The 17,922-nt window shown below is 35.5% G+C and overlaps 1 protein-coding gene across 2 annotated transcripts in view; it reads right to left on the bottom strand.

Moving 5' to 3' along the window:
- The window catches only part of LOC111517384 (estradiol 17-beta-dehydrogenase 11), a 137,910-nt gene that overhangs the window by 53,264 nt on the left and 66,724 nt on the right, over positions 1 to 17,922 (bottom strand). The gene's annotated exons all lie outside the window — the stretch shown is intronic.

The following is a 17,922-nucleotide window of genomic DNA, read 5'->3' as shown; positions in this document are numbered from 1 at the left end:
GGTGTTGAAGATACCATCCTGGCAAGCCATGATGAACCTCTCAGTTTCCGACTTCAGCCCACTCGACCTGAGGAAAGCGAAAGTCAGGCGCTATGATAAGCCAAGGTCTCCAATGTTACTGAAGAAGACCCATGCATTGGTCTGTCCTTGTGTTTTCCCAGAAGTGAGGTGATCTCTACGGCTTTTATATGAGCTATTTGCTGAACGGTATGATTTTAAGATTCGAGAGTAGAGAGGGCATAATTCTACTAAGGACTCCAACTATCAGAGCCCCCGTCTCAACAGAGTGATCTGTATAAGTTTAGCTGAATTCAAAGAGAAAATCTCGATATTTTATCTGAGGGTGTGGAACGAATAGTTCCAATAAATTCAGCTCCCCCTGGAGCGTAAGGCAACACTGGTGTCTCAGCAATACCGTACGAGTGCCGTATATGATAATACAACACCCTCAGGGCCGCGTTATGTCGATGGATATAGGCCGAGACCGCATATGCTGGACATACTGATAGTAAGTGCATTAGGGTCTCGAACGCCTCGCGGCAGGCCCTGCACCTTGTGTCAGGAACCTCTATACCCATCATGCGACTGCGGTAGACTAAGGTGTTGAAGATACCATCCTGACAAGCCATGATGAACCTCTCAGTTTCCAACTTCAGCCCACTCGACCTGAGGAAAGCGAAAGTCAGGCGCTATGATAAGCCAAGGTCTCCAATGTTACTGAAGAAGACCCATGCATTGGTCTGTCCTTGTGTTTTCCCAGAAGTGAGGTGATCTCTACGGCTTTTATATGAGCTTTTTGCTAAACGGGTTCCAACTCGGTGACAGAGATGTGGTAATCTCGTTCAGTGTCGAAAACTAAACCGAGTTCATCAGATGCTCGTGTAGCTGCTCTAGAGGGAAATGCTCTAATTCCTGCTCTCTCATGGTCACGGACCATGCAGAGAAGGGGATCCGAATTACTGACGACTTTACTATTATTATTATTATTATTGAGTTTGCTCCCTACAAAGCAATATGCAGACAGCTTGAAGGATATAGTACATTCCAATCATAATTGACCTTTAGGTGTTTTTTCTCGGGGTCATTTGATAAAGAATTATCATAAAAATACATTGAACAATAATTGAATATAATTGCAATCATTTCTGAAACGGTATGAACATGGTTTCATTCACATTAATAACGGGGAAATCTCGTAAATCGTTGAATTCCTTAGAATCATGAGTTGTAATAAATACAACAATAAATATTGTCCTTGTCCTACCGAATGAATAGCCTTTTAAAAACATTAACAAATTATGAGTATCAATGATATAGTGAAATTCCAAACAATTTCACTGCCAATGTCAGTAAGAGTGATTTCTCTGAAATTGAATATGGAACCAAATCAAGAATATAAACTAGTTTCGGAAGGTCACTTTAAAATGCATGAACACCATCAGAAAATACGTCATAAACAAATATTTAAAGAAAAAACATTTCCAAATAACACTCGAAAAAATTTATAACAAAATTCAGTGAACCTATGTTGCTTGTATATGACCGGAGTTCGAATGATTCCAAATTATCGCTTTTGCTGGAACTTTCCACGAATATGTTTTGATTGGTTTTGAGTTGGAGATTATAAAAAAGAAAACCACGGCAAAACCCGGAAACCAACTAAAAATTGACGCCAGCCGTAAAAGCCTATATTTCCACAAATATTTTCATTACCAATCATCTTGTCAAATTAATTAATTATAATATTCAACTATAACGAGTTACGGTGGAAATAATTTGATACAATATCATTTTGAATGTTTCATGACCTTCTATGGGTATTCAACCTTGGACAATAATTACAGTTGAAAAATCGTTGATATTTCGAAACTATTGAAAAATATACCGAGATCAAAAACAGGAGCGGTTTCGGAGTAAATCGCGGGGGTACCGTATTCGTTTGTAACAGTAGCAATTTTTGTAGCATTTCCACGGAGAGCACAATAATTGATCTATCTTAAATTATTTTGATATATTATTACACTCGTAATGAAACGACCCAGAATCCAATATTCCATTTGACTGGTGCGTATACAGTAGGTACTGTAGTGAAATAAAAAAAAAACAGGAAAATTTTAATTTTTTATGAATGATTTTTTACATATCAAAAGATTATAAAAAATAATACGTGTGTATTATCGAAACGAAATCAGTTCAACTCTCAATAATATAGCATTCATCATCTACATATTCAGTTCTGGTTAATAGTTTCCGAGATATGCAACAACCAAACGCTTCACTGTTGATATGCATTAGGACTGGCCTTATTGACCGGCAAAACTGAAATTATTGGACTATGTAATCAAAAGCATTCACATTTCCCAAAAATTTCGGACACCTAATTACAAATTTAGACCACGAATCCAGAAAGAATTTTCAGGGGATCATTCAATATCTAATTTTTATTGTACTGAACAAGAAAATGAGTTTCAACTTATGGCCGTCACTTGAAAGTGGGGAAGTTGAAAATCTTGGAGAAGCGAGCGGAGACAAATTTGCCAAAAAGTCTTGCAAGGTTGGGATCTTTCCTAAGCAAACACCGTGCATGTTCTTTATATCAACAAGTCATCTGGTCAAAACGTGTATAGGATGGTAGACGTAAGATCTGTCCCTTACTCTAGACCTGGATAACGGTGGTGATTGTATCACTTATAGAACTCATGCTTGAATTTATTTCATAACATTTTCATTATATATTCACTTTTGTTAATAAACAGTACACTAGCGAACTGCCCCGGCTCCGTACGGGTGCAATGCTGATACACCGGAAATCTAAAGGCATTGAGAAACAGCGGCTAGCGCCCCATTTGAAATATTAAAAATGCTTTCTCATTGCACACCTATACAATATGAACATCTACATACAAAATTTCAGCGAAATAGTTGGCCACTGTCACTGTCATCACGAATTATTATTCAGTGATCCTTGTTCACTGTGGTCCAACATGGTTTATTCAACCGAAGAAAGAATAGAAATTTTTGCGACCTATTATCGAAATAATGAATGTGCATTGTACATCCTCCCGAGGAGTTGTCCTCCTAGGTCTCCGTCCATCCTATCGTTTCCAGAAAGGTGGACAGATCAGTGAGAGACATCTTCTTTATATCGGCAGGTGTAGGCCCAGACTCACCGAACACACACTCTCTTATTGACGATAACTCCGGGCACTCGCATAGGACATGCCTGACAGTATCATCTTCCTGTTCACACATCCTGCAGAGAGGTGTGTCCACTAGCCCCATATTATGGAGGTGTTTCCTTAGTTGACAGTGGCCAGTCAGAAATCCTACTGTTGAGCGTAGATTTTTCCTGGTCATCGCCAGATATGTCTTCGGCGCCAGCCGAATACTAACCCAAACCTATTATACAATACATATTTTTCAGATGAAACTTATTTCATGTTGAATGGTGAATAGACATAATTGTCGTTACTGGAGCGATGTGAGCGATGTGCTAGGAATCACACGTTAAAAGGTAAGACCTCGTTAATCCTTAGCTAGCGATTTCGACTTCTGAGGGTTGTCGTTCGTAGGGGTGCGACAGCTGGATAACGGAAAAATAGATTTGGTGATGGAAACATATTCACAAACTCCACAAAAATTTAATGTCTTCTATATTTCTCTTTATTTTGTATCGTACAAAAACGGCGAAAAAGTTGCAATTTTTGGAACTTTGGAGGGCTGTAACTCTAATGATAATAGAGAGCACCGACTTTTTTTTGGATTTGTATTCTACACGTCAAAATACATGCGTACACCCAATTCGTTTTTAAATCGAAAGTCACAGCCTATCCGAAATTTTACCGACCTTACAAAATCTTTTTTTTTTCGACAAGCTTGAATGTGTTAAAATGTTGTATATGTTTTTACGCTAATCAGCTGTAGCCCCCTCAAAAAAGACAATGATAAGAAGTAGGCTGAAGATTATCGAGGTCAAAGCTTTCAACGTGCGATTCTTAGCACGTGTCAGATGCTACCTACACTTGGAATCGTACCATTGTTGATGTACGAGGGTGGTGCCAGAACTACCCAGCCTCACCTAGAGATGGCGGTAGTTGTTTGAAACATATTACTGTATTAGAAAGTACACAATCTATAAAGCATATGTTTGAAGACGCTGCATTGTTTAGTATTTGTTTGGCAGTCATAATGGCGGACGTTTTCGGTGCATTTGTGAAAATGGAGAAAATTGGTAATTGTTATGTGTTACAATACTTCCATTTGAAAGGACTCAGCCCAATCAATATAACGATTGAACTGGATTATAGTCTGGGTGAGTCTGCGCCTTCGTTTACAACAGTAAAATATTGGGTAACAGAGTTCAAAGTAGCTGCCAAGACGAGCATTGCAGTGGTCGACCAAATGAGGTGACGACTCCAGAAACGGTGAAGAAAATTCACAAAGCAGTACTGAATGATCATCGACAGAAAGTACGCGAGCTATCAGATTCAGTAGACATTTAAAATGATGGGGTACATCGTATATTATCTGAAATCTGCACTTGAGTAAGCTGTGTGCAAGATGGGTGCCGCGTTTGCTCACACTCGATCAAAGACAGTGTCGTGAAGATGTTTCAATTGGGTATTCAGCGAAGTTCCACAGCAACAAAGTAGAATTCTCGCGTCGTTTCATAACCATGGATGAAACATGGGTGCATCACTTTACATCCGAAACAAAAAACATACAAAATAGTGGACTCAAAAGAGAAAACCGGCCTCAAAGAAGGCGAATACCATTTCATCTGCAGTGGGATCATGGCATCGGTTTTTTGGGATGCGCGTGGGATAATTTTCATTGACTATCTCGAAAAAGGTAGAAATATCAACGGCGAGTATTATGCAAACTTAATGCAACGTTTGAGCCAAGAAATCAAACGAAAACAGCCGCAGTTGGCAGAAAAAAAGTTTTGTTTCATGAAGACAATGCACCATATCACAAATCCATTATCGTAATGACCAAAATTAACGACTTAAAGTTTGAATTGCTTCCTCATGCACCCTATTCGCCAGATTTAGCCCCCTCGGAATATTTCCGGTTTCCAAACTTGGAAAAATGTCTCAGAGGTCAAAGATTTTTCAACGATGAAGTTACTGGCTATTCTGAGGAGCTGGATAGTTCATTTTATGAAAATGGTATCGAACTTATCGAACGTCGCTGGGAAAAGTTTATAGAGCTGCAAACAAATTATGTTGGAAAATAAATATGTTTTTTTGGGATCACCCTCGTAGATTGTTGATTGAATGAGTAGAACGAACCACTCTCGCTAGTCAACTACCTACCGTCTGAACACCTGGATGGCGAGAAGATTTATGGACTTCTGGCAGAATCTTCCAGGATTGGCTCATTCCAAGGCGTTTATTGACCCTTCGAAGCTTGATACCAAACAGTTGTTGGACTTCAGTAGGGATGAACTACGATGTCTAACAGGCCTACTCACAGGCCACTGTCATTTCAATCCTCATATATAGAGACGCGGACTGTCGGAAGACAGTGTGTCGCCCCTCTGTTTGAAAAATGATGAAACAGCGGAGCACATACTTTGTGCCTGCCCCGCTGGGAACAGAATCAGGTTTTTAGAGTTCGGCATAGCCGTACTCTTATCATCTGACCTGAAAGACCCCTCACCATACAAATTAATCGGCTTCGTTAAGAAATTGGGTGTGAGCCACAATAAACCCTTGCGGGTTGCGGTGGAGGTTCGAATAGACCCACTCACTTCGGACCTAATCTAACCTAACCTACCGTCTAACCGCAAGGCATTTTTTTTGAAATTTTCATTTTTACTTGGGGAAACAGATTCATCAGATCTTATTTTTGAGCTCGATCATATTTTCCATCAAAAATCCATTTTGACATTTTCTTTTTATTCTGCAAAGAACACCTATCAAAACCTTGCGGAGAGGTTGCGAAACGTAATTGGTATGTTAATTTCAGATGACAATAATTGTAAACTTTTTCTGAGAAAAATTTCAATTTCTGCACTTGTCAGTTCGAAGCGAAATTTCCTGTTGAAAACTCTGAGAATATCTCAATTGAGAAAAAACTCTATAAAATGTTCTGCCTTCCTGGATAATAACGTTGAAACTAATAGAAAATCATCATTTTCATCAAGAAAAACGTAGTAATAGTCAATAGTAAATTGAAAAGTAACTTTAATTTAGGCTTCAATATTTTTTTGCATAATGATGAGAGTAGGTACATGGGAAATTAGAACACGATATATTATTTCCCCTTAAGAAATGTCATTTTTTAGTTTGCTACATATGATTAGCAATTACCATAGGACGTGGCTCTCGCATTCATAATGACATATGTTGCATACTAGATATTTCCTATCCAAGTAATTTCAGGTATTACAGTGATGAATAACGTACTACTTTCATAATTGGAGTGTTGAATTGCAAAAATGCACTATACTGCACATGCAGTACTCAATTGAATTAGTTACCCAATAATTTTATCCAGTTTTTAATGAAATGACCATTTTTGTCAACTGAACAGTTACCAATTTTCAAAGCTAGTTACTCAATAGGAAAATTACCAGAACAACGTTGCAATACATGCTTTAACGACTCTCAAAAAGTTAGTGGTTGAAAGAATAATGTGAAATATTCAAAACTGTATTCATGCATATTCACTTTCAGCCCTAACATTCAAAAAAAATTTAAATAGCACATGTAAATTTTGAATGATTCCATTACTATTGTTCAAAATTGATTCAAAGTGGAAAATAATAAAGGATACCTCATCAGTCTCAATGAAAATTCAACATATATGTTTTTCCAGAGAGTGGGATATCTCGGTATGTTAATTCACTTTCAAAAGTTGTCAACAACTATGAGTTGCTTTTATTGATATTGCGGAAAATCAAATCACAAAAGGAAACCAGCCAGAAAGGTTCGTAGCCAAATGAGTTGATATTGTTGAAAAACATTTTTCAGCATTCATGAAAGTTAAATATTACTGATTTCGATTGAACGATATGTCATTAGCTAACATAATGCCATTTGGAAATCAAAGTAAGGTTTTTTTTATTCAGAATATAAGTAACCATTCATTATACTCATTTCGCAGACATTTTTGAACTTTATGTTGAAAATAAACTAATAACTTTTTTTAATAAACATCTTGTGATAATGAAACATCAATACGGTTTCGTACAAAATTCAAACACTGGAAATGCCATTTTGGATCTCACTGAGGTAATTGCTACCTTCCTCTAGAACTCGTCTAAGTGCTCAGCAATATTTTTTAATTTGGCTGAGGTGTTTGACATTGCTTTGATGAAAAAACTGGAAACATATGACATTATGCGTTAAAGTCATTTGAGACTCAATCACCAGATAGAATCCAGCGAGTGGAAACTGTTCGAACTCAAAGTTATCCTTTGAAACTAAATATTGGTGTAGCATAAGGTACGGTATAAGGGTCAATGGTGTTTCTATTGTACATAGTATTTGTTTCTTATTAGTCAGTGGGCTATGCTTGAAGACTGGCAGTAAACAAATCTAAAGCAAATGAACTTCAAACGTTCAAGCCAGTCTCGATATACTTACACAGTAGGTTTAATGGACTGACGCCTACCTGTCGGATATAATCCAACGCCCTTCGTGGTATTAGCCAGGGGAACATTTGTTTTCTGATAGGCGTCAGTCCATTAAACCTACTGTGTAGGTATATCAAGACTGGCTTGAACGTTTAAAGTTCATTTGCTTTAGATTTGATTACATAGTATTTGTAAAACAAACCGTTCCCAAGGTCACATGACATGTTACGCGCATGATACGGCAATAATGTTCCAAGGTAGTACATGAATGAGACTTTAAGTCGAATACTAGTTTCAATCCGTGTTAGGAATCACACGTTAAAAGGTAAGACCTCGTTATTCCTTAGCTCGCACAAGTTGCGACTTCTGAGGGTTGTCGTTCGTAGGGGTGCGACAGCTGGTTAGCGGAAAAACAGATTTCAAACAGATTTTTTAAACAGAATCAATTGGATTGATTTTGATTTTGAAAATGCAGAAAAAAACGATATCATTAGTTTTTCTCTACAGTTGAAAGATCAACCAATTCTAAAAACAATAAGAATTCATGAACCTACTTGTCCACGACCACGTTTTTAAGTGTCCGGAAATATTTAAAACGCCTTCTATTGAATATCTGGAAATTTCTCTAGGCCAACACAATAGGTGAAACGACTGCATACATCATTCAACGAAAAGAATGAGAGTGCTAATGAACAGATTCCATACTTTAAGAGATACTACCTGGGCTGAAAAGAATCGGGCCTAACACATGATAATCTACTCAAAAGTTTGTGAGTTATTGCGCTAAGAAAGACACTACTTTCGTTATGACAAAACAATGGATCAAAAACAATTTCGTGTTTGATTTTACACTGCTTCTTGTTGGAAAAAAATACCTTTTAAGCGAATCAATGGCTTGAAAAGTGTTATAAGGACTCCCTTCCATCAGAAACAATAATTAAACTTTGGTTTGCTGACTTCAAACGTGATCGTAGGGACACCGATGATGCAGAATGCAGTGGACGTCCAAATGGGTCAGTAACACCAGAAAATATTGAAAAAATCCACAAAATCGTTTCCAATGACCAAAAAGTGAAGTTAGCTAATTAATATTGTAAAGATATCAAAAGAAAGTGTTGGCTTTATATTGCATGAGCATTTGACTATGAGAAATCTCTATTCAGAGTGGGTGCTGCGCGAGCTCACTGTTGACCAAAAAAAAAGGTCTTGATGGTTCTAAGCAGTGTTTGGCTTTGTTCAAACGTAACAAACGGGAATTTTTGCGTCAATACGTGACAATGGATGAAACACGGATCAATCACTTCACTCTGGAAGCAAAACAATTGTCATCTGAGTAGGGAGCAACTTTTAAACCTCGTCAAAGCGCCCGAAAGCACAACAATTGACCGGAAAGGTACGACCGCATATGGCAAATGGTATCATCTGCATAAGCCTGTATTTTTCAGTACTTCACCAAGGTGAATGTATCACTTGTATATATAATAGAAATCAATGGCCCCAATATTGAACCTTGCGGTACGCCCTAGTTGTCATACTATTGTTTATAAGTTCTTTCTGGCTGTGGTTTGATGATTAGTAGTTTATAAGAAAAATACTATCATCAGAAAAACCGGAATATTTTAGTTTAACTGTAAAAGGAAAAAATCAGACAATTTTGGCTCCATTATTTGGTTAGGTTGGCAGGACCAAAATGAACGGTTCTGTTCGACTCTGCAACCTGTGAAGGTTCATCACAACTTTGCAACGAGACCAATTACTTCATTTGGTGATTGATCTAGGAATGATAGGAGAAACGAGATCATCGAAATTTATACCCACCACAGATTGACACTTCAAATAAAGTAACAATGTCACCGACCGTTTCTCCATAGCGAACTCTGTTCGCAAAAATAGGTCATTTTATATGTTAAACGGTTAAAAATAAGTAAAAAAAATATATTGAACGCTTTTATTGAAGAAAAATATAAATGATATAGATAATGTACTAAAATCTAAAAAAATTTCGGAAGGTCCTAGGAAACAGTCATCACACCACTGTCCTCAGAAATCTACGGTATAGATCAGATAAATCGTTGGGCGTAATGTAACCTGGGTAAATATGTGAATACCACGCCCAACGATTTTATTATTTTTATACCTTATCAAACCCGTAGATTGCTGAAGGGAGTGGTGTGATGACTACTACCTAGAACCTTCCGAATTATTTTTAAGTCTTTAGTACATTATCTACATCATTTATATTTTTCTTCAATAAAAGCGTTCAACATGATTTTTTTTACTTATTTTTAGTTTGTAAGTTTGTTACTCACTTTTTCTCATTCTGTTTAGTTCATTCAGTGGTTCAGTATTACAAGGTAATATGTAATCCGCCATTTTGCATCTTTTTTCAAAGTGTACTACTATTCTACTAGTCAAGCCCTGTCATTTGATATCCATATTGAGGTAGTTTTTATGTCCGTGTTGGTGGTTTGACCAATCAACCGACAACTGCGGTGGCAGAAATTTGATAAGATATGAAATCGATTTCATATCATTTCTAGAAACATGTGGATTCGTTTTTTGATGACATTCCAGGTTAGCTTACCAAATTTCTGCCACTGCAGTTGTCGGTTGATTGGTCAAACCACTAACACGGACATAAAAACTTGGCAAGTTGACTTGGGTGTTACACCAATAGGGGGTTCCACTTATGTCTCGCTTGCGTTTACGCAGTTATTTCTATTAAGTACTTTTCTTGGTTTTTCACATTTTGTCTTAAATCGAGGACCGCCTGCCCGGTACTGACGATGCCCAATAGGCTGATACAGCTGTCTATCGGTGGCTTTCAAATTGAAATCAATATGTGAAGCATATATATATATATATATATATATATATATATATATATATATATATATATATATATACCCATATACATATATATATATATATATATATATATATATATATATATATATAAAATGGTCATTATGAGGTCAAATTATTACTCATTTGGGTCACTTTGAGAAATTGCTGGTCGTTTTGAGGAAATCCCCAAACTGCCAGGCCATTCAGCGGATATTTTGGGGTCTAATTAAATACAGAAAGGTGTTTTTGGGAAAGTTCCTCAAAATACTAATATTTAATTCAATGTGGGTGTTTTCAGGGATATTTTCTTGAAGTGACCATTTTCCGAAAGAGGTGATTTCGGGGTACATTAGTAAAGTACATTTTTATGTGATTTGGTTCTAAGGACACAGGTAGGATGTTATCCAGCAAAAGGTATTCTGAAAAGATAATCAAGTATGAAATTAAATATTGTATGTGTTTAGTTAACTAAAATATAGTAAGGGCACAGGTAAAGTTGTTATCCAGCAACAGGTATTGTGAAAAGATAATCAAGTATGAAATGAAATATTGTAGTTAACTAAAATATAAGTAGTATGTTGTTTTAATATGATATATATCTTTATAATCAACCAGTGATTACACATCCGTCATCAATAAAGTCCTAATAAAACTAATAAAACACATACTTTTGTATAGTTAGTAGGCTTTTCTTTCTACAAGTGAAAAACAAACACAAAAAAGTTAACGTTTGCATTTAATCAACGAAAATGTTATTTTCATAATAGCTACCATTACTCAACAGAATAAAGTGTGTCGATATGCGCCGAAGGAGCGCGGCGTAAATCATTGTAGCATACAGTTATCCAATTTTTTTTGAAATAATTGGTGATTGAAGGATTTATTATTAAAAATGGTGGCTTATTAAACTTTTTGTAAAAATTTATTTAATATTCCTGTAGTCAAATTTTAATGACCGCCTCTGTCTGCACTTTGGAAGTCATCATTCAGAGGAAATGTGAAAGATGGAGTACTTAGCGTTTTCCATAGAAACCTATTTCTTGGGAGAAAGAAGTCATTTGTTTCCCGTTACTCCGGCACAAATTATTGCTGGTGTAATAAGGTAGATTCGGCATACCTTATCTTATCACACAGGAAGAATTTGTGCCGGAGCCACGTGACTTCTTTTTCCCAAAAATAGGTTTCTATGGTATCCAGTAAACAATACATCTCTCTCATTTCCTCTGAATGATGACATCCAAAGTACATATGCGGTCCGGTTAAAACGGGTTGCATTTTGATTTTAAATATTGAAACTATTGTAATTTAACTACAGAAATACAACTTGAGTTCTTCCAAAATGTGTAATAAGCCACCATATTTAACAATAAATCCTTCAATAACCAATCATTTTATAAAAGTTGACTTAAAAATTTCTAAATTCTCCGCTTCCACCTTTATGAAGCGCCACTGTTAAATTAAACGTCATCAAATTTTAATGTGTCACTGTCAAAGAGCATTTTTCCGGAAAGATACCGCTCAGCAGTGTCTCCGTTTTGCGTGTAATTACACGAAATGCATGTAATTTTGATGCTTTGCGTGCATTTTTCGTGTAATAGAAATATGAGTGCAATTTCGTGTAATTTGAAATGGTGAAATATTTTTTTTTCAAATATATAGTTTTTATTGACAAATAGATTATTTACACAGAACAAATTAAAAGACCAATACCAGGCCTAGAACACAACCAAAGACTATAAGTTACTCTTTGACACAACTCTTGCTATTGCTATTGGTCACGTCCCCCAGGTAGCAGCGATTAAAGCAGCTGTACCGCTGAAGGTGGTAGACGGCAATTGGTGAATTCAGCTGCTGGATAAAATTCAAGCGCTTTTTTCTTCGCTGAATGATATCGCTGTATGATCTGACAGTTGACAGTTCTCTTTATTTGTAAACAAATTTCAGGAGTGAAAATGAGCTATATATTTCTTAACGACTTATTCATGATATCTTGAACGTTTGGCACCGATAGAATCAACAATATGATATGTAGCCATGAATGTCACTAAGGGTGATAAAATGTCTATTTATCCATAATGTCCCTTACACATAACACAGTCTCATTAATAACATTTGTGCTTTAGCCCATAAATAAATCAACTAAAAATTTATTTTCCATGTTTTCTTTTGTTTTTCAAAAAACTTGACATTTAGCATGACATTTGACATATAATATGCCGTCTAGTGGATACAAAAAGCGCTTTTACGCTGCATGCAGCACAGCGCTGTATGCTTTTTTCTTCTGGACGTAACTATTGACTGAGGGGGGATATCACGAATAATTTGTTATACGAGATCTGAAAAATTTTGTGCGTGAAGAATTGTTATTTATCCACGAAAATATGTGTGAGATGAGATGTTCTCACTTTACTGTCGTTTTATGCGTATGTATTTATCTCGCATGATAAAAGAAGGTGAGAAAGCAAAAACGTGCGAGATTCATAGGAATTTTTTGTGTTATTTTACAAAAATGTTTGAGTTTGTAGGAAATTTGATGCTAGAGTTATTAGAAGATGTCGAATTTGATTATAATATAGTTAGGCAGTATAATCATGCAAAACGAGATGATGTTGGAAGAAGATACTTCCACCCATGTAACGTAGCAGAATCAATCCAACATCAACCAGATAAAATCTTTTTTCAAAGAAAAATATCTGGCTGAAAGGGGATTCGAACCCACGATCTTTCGATCGTGAGTCGAGCACACAAACCACCGTGCTAATTCCCGGCTAATAAAGATATAATAAAAATATTCAATTAAAAATCTGGGAGATATATTGGAACCCTCTACTCGTACTTCTGCTTTAGATGTAAAAACTAAAGTATGTAGTATAAAATGATTTTTTTTTACTACTAACCTGAGAAATTGCTATTATTTACTCCATTCCCCTAACGAGAATTAATATTTCTCACCCTTGGTAAATAATATGATTATAAAAAAACCCAGTCTGAATAGAAACACGCTCCACCCTACTTGATATTTCGATATATTCAACAAATTGTTAGGAAAATACTAATGCCAAAATTAAAATTATTAATATATCAATCTTAGTAATGAAAAAAATTCTGTATATACCTCAGCTGAGAAAGCTATTATTTACCTCGCACATTATATCCCTCGGTGCTACGCTCCTCAGGATATAAAAATGCTCGGTAAATAAAATAGCTCACTTCTCACCCTAGGTATATAGTATAATATCAATACGACAGATGATTAATTTATTACGACAAATGATTTATTACAGATACTTATTACAAAACGCTTTCTTGCTGGAGGAAGTTATCAAAATGATATTGATAAAAGTAATATATGCCCAAGTAAGCCAGTCATTTGTTAGCAGAACTATTGATGAAGTAGTAGAATAGTAGAATATATGTTTTCAGACTACCAATTTCCTGTAGTAATTGAATCAGTGACGGTACACATGACACAAATAACAATAGTTCCTCCAACAGAAGATGATGAACAATTTTTGTCCATTATTTAATTTATATATTTTGAATTTTAGAATTCTCCTTAACATACTACTGGAAAATGTCAAAACAGGCATGACACTCAGTGGTCCAAACATGAAACATAATTATTTCGTGACCTAAGCAGGGTTTACACGTATAACAGGCTGATCATCTTGTAATATTGTCGTGGATCGCTTTTCATTCACGTATGCGAGATTCATGTATACGTGACGCAAATGAGATGAGAATAATCCCCCAGTTAGGTGTCTTCTGTCTGCTCTTTCGTTCTCTGCTTCTCTGATATAAATGACAGATGACACTTGACAGTGATGACAAAGGCAACAAAAAATTTTGAGTGAATGTTTAAAATTTTGGTGTCACATCCACATTTCACATCCACATTTTATATTATGATTTAACTGAATGGTTCCAATTTTAGTATCTACCGATCTTCCCTCTGACAAGGGGATTCCTACTCGGTATTTTATTTCGGTACTAAAATTTAGCAATAAATTTATCAATAAATTCAGTTATTTCATAACTTCCGAATATTTGCTCTCAGAATCCAAACCTGTCCTAACAACTTAAAAAAACTCAATTTCGGAGAAATCAATATTCATGACATATTCACTGACCTGTGATTTGATTGATACTCGCGGAACAAGTAGGGTAAGCTGATATTTGGATCTTTGCTATAGTTATGAATAATCGTAGTATGAAGTCAAAATACAGAATTTAAGAAATAGTTCCCACGAACGATTCACAGAATTGCGAGTAATTCAAGAATAGCCTTCCCGACAAATTTCAGAGCAGAGGTCCCAAGTCGCCTTGATGATATAAAAGGAACTGGTCTATGCAATGCGTGTAGAAGGCGGTGCAATTTTGGTCAGTTGCGTGTAATTTCATGGTTCTAATGGTGTCATTTTGAAATTTACAGGTGGAGACACTGCTGCTCAGCCAATCAAAAATGGTAAAAAATAATTGATAATCAACTGTTACTCTTGACACAAATTTGCAATTTGATGCTCAAATCAACAAAATTTTAAATGATAGAAAATGAACATTAAAGGAAAGTTAAAAGTCAGAAACGCTACCTGAAAGATATTATAACGAACAGAAATGCCAAATAATCATGAAATCATCAAACAGAATGCATACCAGACAGAACGCGAACAAAAGAGAAATGCCATCGTGATGTCATCGAGTCAATGACAAACCCCTGCGTTACATCTAAATAGTGATGAATACCTACCATATGAACTAAACTGACAGTACGAGTATACAATTTTATTATTATATGGTACCTTCAAGTTATAACAGAGTTCAATGTTTGAAATAAAATGCATTGGCATTTATTTATTGAATAAATCATTCTTTTGTAAAATATATTATTTCTCAATAGTTTTACAAGTGTGATGATAGATCAGTGGTTATGATGCAGTATCTTCAAATGTCTGTGATTATTTGGTAGTGGTTCGAATCTTATACCGTCCTTCTTTTTTGTTCAACACTTTAGGATTTTTTTGTGAATTACTGTGGACGGTTTAATTAAAAACATATATCTCTAAAAAATAGTTTTTAGAAGAACTTTCAATTGAAAGAGAGAATATATCATTTTATTAACATTTTCGGTTTGAATGAATAAATACCAACTGAATGAACGATATTTTGGAAAAAGGTTGTGATGGAGAACTACCTCCAAGGAAAGGAAATAGGAATGCCAGCCATAAATCACTAAAAGTGAAATGGATTGGTTAGGTACTTTCTATGTGAAAAAATATCTTGAAATATTTTACTGTTAACCAGTTATCGTCCCCCTACTAACAATAACTCTCAGAAGTGGAAACTTGTGCGAGCAATGGACTAACAGGGTCTTACCTTTTAACGTGCGATTCCTAGCACTTTAACAAACTGGTTGAATAAGAAAAGGTTGAATAATAATAAAAACCGTTGAAAATATCTCAAGGGTCATAGGAAGTTATATGAAAATAAAATTCAAAATTATGAAAAGAGTTCGAATTAAAAATTACATTGATTTTACTTGGAATGTATGGAATGGATAAATATATGAGCCTTGATTTAGCTAGAGTTGATGTCCCCAACAATAATTTCTACGAATATGACGATAATTAAAGGACTCATTGAATAATATATAAGAAATGAGACGATGAGCTTAAATTAGCGTGTTTTTTTTTCTGTTTATGCTATAGGAGAGGACACAAATCGCCTTAAATATCATCTGATGCGATCTGAAATAAGATAAAAATCTAGAGATCTTTATTACAGGTGGATGCTAACTTATTATTAGCAATTTTGGACAAAATTATGGAAAAATAATTGTAGAAATTCAGTAGCACTTCAGTATTTAATTATTTCCTATTTTATACAGCTAGCCATAATAGGATGTTTGTTGTTTTTAGCAGGTCAATTACCATGAAAATGTGTTGGAAAATCTGTATAAATGAAAAACTGTTTGCTCGTGTTCTGTTTACTTTTTACTTTTTTTTATATATCAGATATATGTGACATAGCACTGAACTGAAGTTTGACGTAAAACCTATTACCGATTACAGGAAAAACACGATCGATAACTTAGTTTCCTACTACCGACAAGCAGAGCGCTACACACACGACCCGAACTGTCTGCTCCGGTTAACTAAGATGTTCAATAGATGGCGTCATATGCTCTATTTATAATATTAATACAATAATGTTCACATGAAATAATATGAAAAGATTTTAATAATAGTATATTATGACACAAGGGCGAATAATGAAGTTTTTTGGTTGAATGTATACTCGAGGGGAGCATTGGCGTTTTTATTAAGAATGTGAATATACGTTTGTTTTTTTAACAGTTTTTTCTCAAAATTCCTGTGACAATTATGTGATGTATGAATATTAGGTGAAACATAAATCTGCTTTGAATGGGATCTCTACTAAATTATACAGATACATGGTGCTGTATTTAGAGTTATAAAGGACGAGAATCTTGTCGAGCCAGTTTGGGAAAAACAATACATCTCAGATAGCATCATGACCCTTTTGGGACCAAACGACCAATGTAAGACTTCAAACAAAACAATCCTGAGGATGTCTGTGGGCAGCCCACATAGGTCCTCAGGACGCGGAAATGTTACCATTTTCCGTTTTGATGGGACATCCCAGATACATTTTTGAACAAAGTTCATAACTTTACATGGATAGGTTAAACAATATAAAACAAAAAACATTAAAGTTTTTAAAATGTATGCCTAAAAAGAGATATGGTGATCATACAGGAGTCTTTAAATATTCCTCAACAGAGTAACAGCAGTGTTGAAGAAGGTAGTTTTGCACTGGCATTTGAAAGCATGTAGGCTGACAGGCCGTACATATATGGAATGACGTTATTTTTCGATTGAGATTTGTATGGGGTTAATGGCAAATTTCACTAGAAAAATGGCGTAATTCGTATATGGGTTATTTTAAGAATAAGGCACCTGTCATTACCGCCTCAATGTATTTTAATCGAGCGGAAAGAGCGACTAACTTTTGGCGTGAATGACTTAATATGGAATAGGTTTATTGTCAACAAACCACAACATAATATGACGTTACGACACAATGAGGTTGGTTAGTACTGGTACCTCCAAATCTCCCGATCACTGTAAACTTACTACCATAAAATTCAGAGATGAACACAGGATAGCCCATTTTCATAATCTGTGGCATCACCGCCATGTCATCAGATCATCATAAAAAATATTGTATTCGACAGAATTGCAGATTAGATTTTTCAACAAATTACCCTAAACCGACCAGTGTTAAAAAATTGTCCGCCACCTCTCCTGAAAATCCGCCAATCGGGTAATACCCTCAAAACAGCAACCCTGCTATTATATCTATGTTAGGATATTTGTTTCAAGACTGAAGTAGAGTTGGAGTGGTGTGATTCTAAAGTTTTGACGGGAACAAGAAATGAACGAAAAGTAGGAGTATATTGTCGCATTGGC

This window comes from Leptinotarsa decemlineata, unplaced genomic scaffold (genome assembly GCF_025532065.1).
Source record: "Leptinotarsa decemlineata unplaced genomic scaffold, Ldec_3_MD MMD2_tig00026282_RagTag_RagTag, whole genome shotgun sequence".
NCBI classification, from domain to species: domain Eukaryota; kingdom Metazoa; phylum Arthropoda; class Insecta; order Coleoptera; family Chrysomelidae; genus Leptinotarsa; species Leptinotarsa decemlineata.
The sequence above is the reverse complement of the archived record's forward strand: the minus strand, read 5'-3'. Positions and strand labels throughout refer to the sequence as shown.